This window comes from Egretta garzetta, unplaced genomic scaffold (genome assembly GCF_000687185.1).
Source record: "Egretta garzetta isolate BGI_Z169 unplaced genomic scaffold, ASM68718v1 scaffold50, whole genome shotgun sequence".
Taxonomy (NCBI): domain Eukaryota; kingdom Metazoa; phylum Chordata; class Aves; order Pelecaniformes; family Ardeidae; genus Egretta; species Egretta garzetta.
The window spans coordinates 484,926-494,561 of NW_009258613.1; positions in this window are offsets into that span (position 1 = coordinate 484,926).

Genomic DNA, 9,636 nt, shown 5'->3' on the forward strand with positions numbered 1-9,636 from the left:
CAGGGCTGTTTTCTCTCACATCCTCTCATTTCTCTCTCTCTGGCTACTGTTCTGTGACAGTTTTTTTCCATCTTAAATATGTTATCACAGAGGCGCTACCACTGTTACTGATTGGCTTGGCCTTGGCCAGCAGCAGACACAGGAAAACTTCTAGCAGCTTCTCACAGAAGCCACCCCTGTAGCCCCCCCACTACCAAAACCTTGCTACACAAACCCAATACACTTATGATGAGGGTGGTGAGACACTGGAACAGGCTGTCCAGAGAAGTTGTGGATGCCCCATCCCTGGAATTGTTCAAGGTCAGGTTGGATGGGGCTTTGGTCAACCTGACCTAGTGCAAGATGTCCCTGTCCATAGCAGGGGGGTTGGACTAGATGATCTATTCTATGGTTCTGTGATTCTTCACATCTAAGCTCAGACTGTAGCAGTAGAGAGTAAATGGAAAACAGATGTTAGTAAATGGGAACTGCTGTAGACAATAAAATAAAAGAGGTCCCCTTTTTCTAGGCTCTTTGTCCCTCCAATGGATTTGCTTCAGACTTGCCTTGGCTTTTCTCATCTTCTTGCAGTTACTGTATGTTTGGGAGTTCTCTTTACAAGCTCAGCTAAGGTACTTGCTCGTGGAGGAAGCAGTCCTCCCCTTTTCCCAGACATTCTACTGGTAAAGTCATACTCATCTTCATTTCATTATGTCAGCTATCGAGAAATAACCAACTCACTTTTCCTTCTGAGCAGCAAAGCTGCATGTTGCTTTAAGGTTGCCAGATAGCATTTTCAAATAGGAGGTTGTAACACTCACCTGCTACTCTGCATGTAGCAGCAAATCTGACATTTACAGGTGTCTCTGCTACAGTCAAGTACTTAGGTTTGGGATTTTTCCTAATATTGCATTTAATTAGTATCCCTTGGCATTTTATAGATGCTCACAGGGTATCTTGGGACCATGAGGAGGACTTCCTTCATTAAGTACTTTCCTCTCACACTGGTAAACAGCTGGTTTTGAAACCACAAGAGAATACAAATTCAGAGAATTCAAGTTCCAGGAGGGGACATAGCCATGTAAACTGTCATATGTAATACAAACCACCTTGTGTCAAACAGTTACCTCTCTATTTAACCCAATTACTTGTGTTGAATAAAAGCATAGCTTGTGGTTGGCTAAAGTATGTGCAAGGTGACACCTGATTTACAGGTATAAAGAGATGGCTTTATCGTCTCTCCTGGAAGTCTGCGCCAGGCATTAATCACACTCAGCATTAAACATTTGGGCCTTATCCCTCATTTGAATGACTCTGGATCAGTTGGCAGCCACCGCTTTTGAGCTACTGCTGCTTGATTAAAGAACCCATTCGCACACAGGAATTATTTTTTTTTTTTACCTGAAGGTGTTTCTCTGCTATAATCCAGTCACTTTTCAGTCATTTATTTGACAAATTCATCACACTGAATTTCTTATATGACCTACTAAAATTCATTTTCTCCAGCCTAAAAAATCAGGCATGGTGCTCTTTTGCTCACCTTTTTTTCTATTTTTAAGGTTGACTTTTGCCTTTGAGAATGCAAATTCCCACAGGGCATTCTGGTATCATTGTCAGCAATGCCATATACCTCAGTAAAAATCATTTTACTTTTCCTACTTAGCTTGCCCATTTATCCAAAGATTATCTAACATCCAAAGACTACTAACTTTAATACCTCTTGCTACAGCGCTGTCATGGATGTGCATATTTAGTGATTTTCACAGTCGCTTCTTTCCACAGCACAGTCCCTCATTTTATATTGATTGAAGTTTCAAGAGAGCTTTGAAGACCTGTGACCCTAAAAATAAAAAACATGAGATGAGCCTCAAGTACCCATTAGTTTTTTTTTAAAAAAAAATCTGTATCAAGCAATTAAAGCTTCTTTACTTTGAGGGTGACAGAGCACTGGAACAGGCTGCCCAGGGGGGTTGTGGAGTCTCCTTCTCTGGAGATATTCAAAGCCCGCCTGGATGATGTCCTGTGCAACCTGCTCTAGGTGACCCTGCTTTAGCAGGGGAATTGGACTGCATGATCTCCTGAGGTCCTTTCCAACCCCTGCCATTCTGTGATTCTGTAAAAACTAAAAAGCAGAAAAAGCTAAAGACACAGATTGAGAACTCCCGATAAACAGAAATTAGTGATTAAATTGAAAATGGAATCGCTTCCCATCGAGCTTTGGCCCATTTCTATTGCAAAGTGGGGCTGCAGGCAGCAGATCCTGATTTAGAGACAAAATATGGGAGAGTTTGGGCATGTAATTTAGCAAAACTCCACAAGAGGGGGTTACTAGACACCAGCAAAACCTGCTCTGAAAATGTAAACGTGATCTGACTGGGTTGGTCTTGATTTTGCAGTGAGGCTTAATTTAGATTGCAGCTCTTCTGGGGGCTCTGTGGAGATGGAGATCCAGCCCCCGTGTGGTTGCTCCTTAGACAGCCCTGCCTCAGCTATTTCCGGATCCCACAGTAGCTGAAATACTTTCTATATAAAATAGTTGATAATTACATGTATTGAAGTAAACTGATTAAACTATCCTATCAGTCACTACAGCTTTTGACATAATAGGAAAGAAACTCTGACTCTAGAAAGAAATACAGCTGCACTTAACAGCAGAATTTACTCCCATGGCTTTATAAAAAAAGGAAAAAAAACCCCAAGATATCCCTTTTTACAGGGAACATTATGGAGTCAAAACTACAGATCTAATTTAAGCCAGCACTGTCCACATATCACAGCACCATACAGAGCAGTATCTATATCAACATTTAACCCCTTTTCTTACCTTTTGGCCTCAGATAACTTTGGGTGGGGTTTTTTGCCAAACTTGAGAGTTTGAAAGAAGAAAGTCTCAAACGTGAGTCGTAGAATCTGAGTTTTACATGTTGATTTTCAACACAGCTCCATTCGCTTTTTCTCCATGCTGCACGCTTAGTAGAGAAGTACTTCTGTAATCAGGACACTGTGATAGTTGCATATCTGCAGAAGAAAAAGCTCAACCTTAGGGTCCTGTTGGGCTCATTTCCAGACAATTCAGCACCTATAAATTTCTCCAGCATTGATGGAAGCTGAAAGAAACCAACATTCTTGAAAATCATCCCAGTTTTAGCTAAGAAAAACAAACTTGACATTGTACCTGGAAGAACCTTTGGGGAAACGTGTAATTTCAGGTAAATTCAGTGTGTTTATGGTTCTTGATGTTTATGTTTCCCCTGCAATACAATTGTACTCATTATGCACTCCTTTCTCCTTTTGAAAGCTACGTGATTGCTGGTTACCTCTACTGTTGTCCTGGAGATTAAGCCAACCTGCAGCTGTTGTAACTCGGGCCCGTAACAAGAGGTTTCAGTGGGAAATGCAGTAACTGTAGCCTAAACCCCTGGTCCGGAGGAAAGGGACAGGGGCTGGTGTCCCACTAGAGGTGACTATCAGCTCATTACATGCAAGTAGGAAGTCCTGTAGGAGGCCACAAATGCTGTTAAAATGCTTCCTACAAGGGTTTCATAAAGGAATATTCATCTACACTTCGACGGTGGGGCTTGAGAGCATCTAGAGTGACCACGCTGTACCACAGGTAGAGCACTTCGACGGTGGGGCTTGAGAGCATCTAGAGAGTGACCACGCTGTACCACAGGTAGAGCACTTTTGGAGACACTGCTCATCCCACCAGTCCTTGCTGTGTATCTGCTAACCACTGTGTTTTTCTCCTCGCTCCCAGTGAACGAGACAGGGAAGGGAGATTACCCAGCTAGAGTGTGAATCCTCTTGGCCTTCCACCAGTCCCCAGTGCCTGTGTTTGTGGCTGATTGTAGTGGCCAGCCAGAATCAGACAGCAGCTCTACAAAGCCTGCCCTCCTCAATGGCTGCACGGAGGATGCCCATCGCCTGCCCTGCGCATCCTTTGTGCGGGACCCAACCCCTCCCTAGAGGAAGAGGCAGGCCAGAAAGGACCATCAGCAAGCCTGATTCTGCTCATCAGCCTTGGCTTCGCCGAGAGAGGCTGGCATTCTTGAAAATCAGCCTGGTCTGAAATGTAGAAGAACAAATTTGGGAGCCAGCGACCTGCCCTAAGTTAGGGGAGGCAGAATCCATGAGACATGGGACTTGGCATTGACAAAAACATGTGGAAGAAACTAGAGCGGAGGTAGAGCTAGGACAAGTGGGCCGGAGATAGGCAGCAGTTTCAGCAGGTGTCTGTTTATAACCGTAGCAGTGAAGCAGGTGTGAGCCATGGTTGTGGGGACCTGAATAGTCCCATCATAGAGAAACTACGTAGTGAGCTTCCTTTGAGGTACAGGTAACACCCCTCTGGTGGAGGATCAGTAAGTTAGAAGGCAGTGCCACCTTTCATCCAGGGGTTCCTCTGTCTCTCATCCACAGCCAAGTTTGATGTAGCACAGCTGAGTGAATTTCAGTCACTTTTATCGAGAAAATCGTTAAGATGTGAAAAAATACATGAACTAAAGCCTTGCCAGATAAGAAAAATGAAAACCAGAAGTGAAGCTGTTGAAATTGGGACAGTTAGCAGCATAAGGATTAAAGGAGAATTCTGATATGAAAGGTGTAAAATCCTAAAAAAAAAAGTCAGGAGATCAGAAGATAGCAACTCAGCAACACTGAGGATGCCCCTGTTCCATGGAGCAATGGAGGCCAGCCTCTCCCCACTTGACAGATGTTCTTCTGAAAAGCAAAGAGCCCTTGGGCATCTTATCTAGGGCAGTGAGCATATGCTTAGCCCCATTGCTCATTAGTTTTAGCTCTGCATTTGTTATGTGTTTTGGCCAACAAATTTATGGGTTTTGCTCTTCACTTGTGTTTATCCTGCTTGCAGAGTTTTTGCTTAGACAATAAAAGCTACCTGAACAAAGTGGCCTCTGATATCCTTAACTGGTCAGGGTGAATAAAAATCACTGTCCTCAAGGAGGTGAAATAAGAGATTAGAAGTGCCACTAATATAAGCTTGGACTTCAGAGGAAAATATTCAGTTCCCCCATCCAAAAAAGTATTTTGTCTAGGAGTGCTTTTTCCAGTTTTTAAATATTAAGAAGCAATTCCACCTCCTCATGAAAAATTAGAATAAATGCAGAAAAGCCTGAAAAGAAACAGGGATGATGGATGGCAGGGGGAATAGACAGAACTGAGTGGAGGAACTTCTTTGCACCTTGAGATGATGAATTTTCAGACATTTTTCTTACGTGCTTCTACAGTCTAAAGAGACCATCTTTGGTTTATAAAGTGAGGAAGCAACCAACCAAAAAAACTGCTAAATGGAACTTGCCAGCTGTGTGGATTCTCTCCACCAAGTTTTGTAGGTCAGGCGTCTTGCTGTAACGTGCTCTTCCAGAGCCTGTCATTATAGGCTGTCCCCATTTTTAGTGACATTTCAACCTGTACTTTTCAGTCATTAACTTCCTTGACATTCATAGGTGTCAAATGATTTATATGTAAAACACTTTTATTGGCAAGCAATATTTTTTGTTATGAAGTCACGTGGATTTTAGCATGTGGCAATTAACCCTCTTGGGAAGTAAATTTCCTCAGCAGCAGGAAAAGTTCACTCACAGCAAAGTTGATGTGGATTAATTCCTGTCTCACACGATTTTTTTCGTATTTGCTAAGTTCTCTCTGCTGTTCCCTTCTGGTTGTCTGGCTTGCCCTTTCTATTCGCCGTCGAGAGCTCACCTGCTCTGAAATTCTAGTGTGTGGATGGATTATTGTCGATGTGTAATTTGCAATTCCAGCTTGTGGGAGTTCACAAATATGAGCTGCTTTTCTGTTTAGAGCTAATGCACCTCTTGTTTCAGCACTGCTCCATACTGAACTTGGAAGACTTGATTGTCTTCTGGGTGAATGTGAGCTCCAGCTATGCAGAAACAAGCTGCTCACTGAGAAAATGATGGAGAGAAATGGCCTCCAGGATCCAAACAAGGTCTGCCAAAAGAGAAAGAACCTTTTGGATTGCATGTGGAGAGAGACACTGCAGTGGCTGCGTTTCTGCTAAGTGCTGCGTAACTGCACAGAAAGACTTTTAAAATAAAAGCCATTAGAATGTTGATATGCTGCTCTACCCTACCTTACAGGGAAAACAGAACCAAGAAGGGGACAAGGGCTCATAGTTGTAACCGGCACAGGAGGCGTGTGGCCACTGGCTATACCACAGCCTGTCTGTTGCCTGTATTCCTCAAGCTCAAATAACTTGAAATTACAGCCTGGGCTCCCCAGGCATTGCAGCTTTGCCCCCAGAGAGGTGCCCTCTTAAATATTCTGTAGTATCAGACTGCAAAGAACATAATAGCTACTGGCTTTAATTCCCTGATTATGCATTAATAAGAGACACATTATTTTACAGTCTTCCTGCTGGGATAGAGAGAAAATACTGCTGAGCATCCCTTTGAACACATTATCAATACAGTATGTCATCAGGATGAACTTTCATGATGTGCTGCATAATATTTAAAACTTCTTAGTGGATTTCCAATTCATGCATTACCTATATATTTGATAATGTTTTTGCTGTTGCTCAGACATTAAGCTGTTGTTTTGACATTGACTAAAAACGTACTGAAAACATCTGCAGAGTTCTTCACTGTGACCAGTTCTTAAAAACGCCTGACTGCACTTTGTTAGAAAAATGAATTAAACCACCCAACTTCTCAATATAATAAAACCCCCACACAAAGGATAACAGTTTTTTATCCCCTCACACACCCACTGATACACACACAACAATTACAGCTTTTTATGCAAGTGGCTTCTTGCTTCAAAGCTCAAAGCATCTCTGATTTTGAATAACTGCAGTTTCATATAATCACCCTTCTCATTTTTCAGGAACCCTACCACCTTCCCCTTCCAAACATTTACCAGGCTGTGCTTCTTCTCTTGATGATTAGTGAAACATAAGGATAGATATTTTTCTTTCATCGTTCTGCCTACGCACCAGACTTTTTCCATCTATCTCCCAGTGCGGGTAGATGACCATTCATCGGACGCGCAATGAGACCAGGCTCTACATCATGTGTAGCATCTCCATGGACAGTGAGGGTCAGCCTCATACAGCACACGCTGGCCGGTTGTGCGGCACACAAGGAATAGGTCTGACACCTCAGATATTGGTAGCTGTGGCTGCAAACTAGGGGCCTGTCTTGTGGTTCATGGGTCTGCATCTTAAGATGGCATTCATATGACGACTGCTTCTGCAAAATCGGCAAAGTCTTCATCAAGCGATTTATTTTTTATACCCTGGAGTTCAGCCAACTATTTCTGGTTTTTCCAGTTTCACATTGCTGCCCTGGCAACTGCTGGTTGTCTGAGCCTGAAAACAGCATTTCACTGAGAGAAGCTGCTTCTGGAGAAAGGCTAAGAGAAAAGTGTGCTCAATGCCAACCTCTTCTCAGGTGCCTTTATTTCCTGGTTTGTGAAGTTGTTACAGAATTTGAGGAATTCTTGTTTCAGCCTGTTCATATTTGCCATTGTGAGATTAAAATTATTAAATGATGTTTCATAGTAGTTGGCTTGACAGCGCTTCACAAGTGAAGCAAGAAGTTTCTTATTCTAAAAAAAATCCCTAACAGAGTTCAAGAACGTAAATAAATACAAACCAGAAAAACCAGGTTATTTTGTAAAGTTGGAAAATAATGCCGTAGCAAAAACTCAGCAGCTCTACCTAAATATCTACAGAAATACCTTCTTATTTAGAATAATGTAAGCAGCAAAAGATAGCTCTTACAGAGAACAAAGGCATGTAAGTATGTCAAGCTCTTCAGCACAGCCAGGACGGTGAGAGTAAATGAAGAGGTAGTGGGGAGGCACCCACTTTTGAAGTCTTGGCTGGAAATTCGGAAATGTTCTGGTGACATCTGAGCCTCGAATGGATGCCTCTGGGAGTGTTGCATTCAAACCCAGTATTCTGTAACTGTGCCAATTTCTAGCGCTAACCATGCCACATACAGGTATCAAGAAAAATGGCTCATGAATGACACAGTCCTGAAAGACATTTTGCAGGAGTATTTCATCAAGAGAAGGTGATTTCTTGGGGTGGAAGAACAAGACTGCAGTTTTGTTGGTCACCTAATAAGATCTAATTACAGCCTGCAGACACAAAGAGACACCCCCACGCACTCCTTCCGCACCAGCTGTGTATTGCTGCCCTCTCCTCTGGCTCAGGCACAGTGGCTACAGGGTGACTTGGATGAGACAGAAAGTTGATGTTCCACAGTGGGTTACATTTACGTCTTGTCACTGAGTCGAGGCAAGTAAGCTTACAGCTGCATAAAGCAGGATCCACGGTGGGTGAAGACGGTTTTTTGGTAGTTTGCAGTGAAGCAGAAGATGAAATTTTACTCTGATCTTAAAATCATCATACCATTATCTTCATTCACATAATTCTGCTTCAGTCTGTTTTCTTAAACACCATTCTTTTTTTTCTGTTAGCCACTTAAGCTTGTACTGGTCCTTGGTACAGTTCTGATTATGCACTTGCATTACTCTGAGATGCCCAGAAGGGTTACACATGGCTTAATTTGGTCTTACAAAGTACTGAGTGACTCTATGGAGCTCAGTCCATAAAAAAAAGGCATTTTTAGCAGGCACAGGGAACATTAGTAAACTGAACATAGAAAATCAAGTGCAGATGTATTCAAGAAGTTCAGACTCATGTGGTTTAAATATAAAACTTGCTGACAGCTGTAATAACCCTACTTTCAACTGGGGAAAAGCAACATATTTTTACAGGTAGATGCCTATGATTATAGATGCCTCTGCTGCACCAGAGTTCCTTTCACCATTGAGGGAATAACCGTCATTGCTGGATGAGACCCATGTCTTTACCATACAGAAAAACCTGTGCTTGACCTCTTTAGCTTACAGGATCTTTACTTTTAGCCTAAACTGACTGATCTGATGAATGAACCAACCCCCCATCTCTTACTGGCTCCCATTTTTGCCTGTGTTCATTCAAGGCTACCCATTTGTTTTTAGTCTCCTTTTTACTACATGAGAAACTACCAAACATTTTTCCCCTCTTCAAAATCCACTCCAGTTTACCACTGTAAGGATCTTGTCTCCTCTCACTCCATTTGCACGTGACTGGTTTTGCTCATTCTTTTACCAATTCTGCCTGGAGCGGGGTCCTGACAAGTTTCATGGCTGCATCACTTTTAAGGATTATTATACTGCAATAGAGAGACATGGTCAATACTGTTGCGCTGCCACAAGTACATAGCCCAAGAAAGGTCCCCCTCTCAGAGAAAAGGCAGGACCACGGGTGCGTGCCTCTGCAGGGCTCAGTAATGAAAATGGATTATTTCTGGTTTGTTCGTTCTGTCCAGCCGTACGAATCATCCCAGGGGCAGATCTCCAAATTCCCCTTCCCAAAGGTAAGTCTGGAGCACAGCAGGCTTTTTATCAACCCCCCCTCTCCCCCATTTCTCCCACGGGTCGCGTTTCTGGGCGCCTCCTCCCTTGGAAAATTATTTCAAATCTCCTCAGGCTGCAGGACGGTGCCGTCCCCTAGGACTGACCAGCGCAGGGACGAACGCTGCCCGCCCCCTCGTTTCTTTGAGCTGCTCAGCCTCCTGCCCCCCGGCAGGCGCCGCACCGAGCAGGTGAGACGGCGGTGCC